Source organism: Triticum dicoccoides, chromosome 4A (assembly GCF_002162155.2).
Source record: "Triticum dicoccoides isolate Atlit2015 ecotype Zavitan chromosome 4A, WEW_v2.0, whole genome shotgun sequence".
In the NCBI taxonomy this organism is placed as follows: domain Eukaryota; kingdom Viridiplantae; phylum Streptophyta; class Magnoliopsida; order Poales; family Poaceae; genus Triticum; species Triticum dicoccoides.
The window spans coordinates 6,454,656-6,456,870 of NC_041386.1; positions in this window are offsets into that span (position 1 = coordinate 6,454,656).

Genomic DNA, 2,215 nt, shown 5'->3' on the forward strand with positions numbered 1-2,215 from the left:
ATACAATCAAATTTTCTATCACAATGGGTTTTCATCGATTATATCTGATGTGCGCTATTATTCTATCTATACTTCAAGGCAATGTCGTATGGGCCATGATGATTGGTAAGAAGAAAAAAAGATGATCAAATTGTGTCTTCATTGTTGCAAAGGGTCATTCATAATCAATAGTGGATATTGTTTAGAGATGGTTGTTATTGAGATTTTTTCTTCTGAGTTTGGCGTGATAATCACCAATAATTTATTGAGTTGATCTATTACCTTTGTACAATTGCGCTAGTTCTTAATTACTATTTGTTACTTTAAACTTGATCTAAACATTGCTCTTGGATGCAGTTTAGTGTTATCGGTGACATTTATGTTGGTTCATGTCCATATTAAGGAGGCCCGTAGTGTTAGTTTCATGGGCCCCCGAAATCCTAGGACCAGCCCTGTAAGCCCTCATGGACATGTGACTCATTCACCATTACTAAAATAAACTCAAGGGAGGCATTATAGCTCCAAGACGTGTTTTGAGAGTTCTAGAGTCTACATGTTCGAATCGGGTCAGCAACTATATCACCCTTCGACACTCTCCTAACATAGGATTAAGCTGCACTACGCCAAGGCGACCAAACCTATTAAAAATATTGTTGTGTTAGCTTTTGTGGATGTACGATGACCTTTGTTATAAGACCGTCATACGCACTCCCGTACTCATAACCTCAACCATGTTATTAAGGACAACCCCTAGTCAAAAATTGTTTCCGTAACAATAATAAAACCGATGCAAAAAAGAAATTCCATGGTTGAGAAGACAACTTTCTCTTTGTCATGTGGGTCATTGTAGCAAAATACTAGAATGATCATGGTTTTGGAACACCAATTTTCTAACACCTGGGGGAAAACATATTTGCAAGTTTTAAAAAACTATGAAAAAATCACGCACCACAGGTACTGCATGTAAATGTTTGTAAAATAAAACTACCATACGTGACCTAGTTGAATGAGAAAATGAGTGTTACAACATGAGTTTTAAAACTTAAATGTTTTTGTATTTTTTATGCATGTTACAAATGTTAATATCACATTACAAAATTGTAAATGCACAAGTTTCTAAATAATATCCATTTGCACGGTTGTTTTCATGATTTTTTAAAGTTTTAAAGCCAAAGGCAAGCCAACATCCGGCAACAAAACTTGCTAAAAATCGACAACTTCCATAGAGTTTGGCAAAGCAATTTAGTGGGAAAGAAATTGACAGCCAAATTTTGGATTTGCCCACACATTCGCAAGCAAAAAAATTGGCATCAAATCAAGCATGCACTAAGGTGTAAATGCACTTTCTTCCGCGAAATTTGTACAACGATGAAAAAACATCTTCTCACAATTTCTTCATAGATATTTACCCTTTTCAAGCATACAATTATACTACGTAGTACTACAAAAGGTGGGCGAATCAATCTGTGGTTGAGTTGGTTAGGTGGACCCTGGTATCCCCAACCCACCGGGGTTCAAATCCTGGTGCTCGCATTATTCCTGGATTTATTTCAGGATTTTCGGCGATACGCTTTCAGTGGGAGGAGACGTTTCCGTCGACGACGAGGCGCCTACGGTGACTTCGTAAATCTCGAAATGATATGCCGGCTCAGTCTCTCGGAGGTGCTCATAGGGGTAGGGTGTGCATGTGTGCGTTCATAGAGGTGAGTGTATGCGTGTGTATATGAGCGCTTGTGTCTCTACTGATGCTAAAAAAAAGTACTACAAAAGGTGGCATGACGATGTTGGCGGCGAGCTTTTGGCTCGTTTAAGTGCTTGTAGTCGTCTTACGGATCTGACTGTAATTTTTATTATTTCTTGTGTTCGTTGTATTGTCATGATTAGAAGGTGAGTATACTCCGAGAAGCAACACCCACCGCGTTTTCCACGCCAAAGAAGCCTCCAATCGCCGTCCAGAAAATCAAATCAAAATCCATCCAGGATGGCAGATTACCGATCTCCTCCGAGCAGTCCACGTCACCGTCCCTCTCGACTTCACCACGGCCACTCTTCCGTGACTCCATTTCCCACCACCACCGCCGCCCACCCACCCACCCACCCGTCGTCGACTCGGCCCGTTCCATGGCCACCACCGCCTCCTCCTCCCCTCTCCCCTAGGCGAGACGGCCGGGCACCCGAGGCTCTCATCCGGGCGAGACCTCCGGACGGCCGCCATGGCCACCGCTCGCGCCTCCTC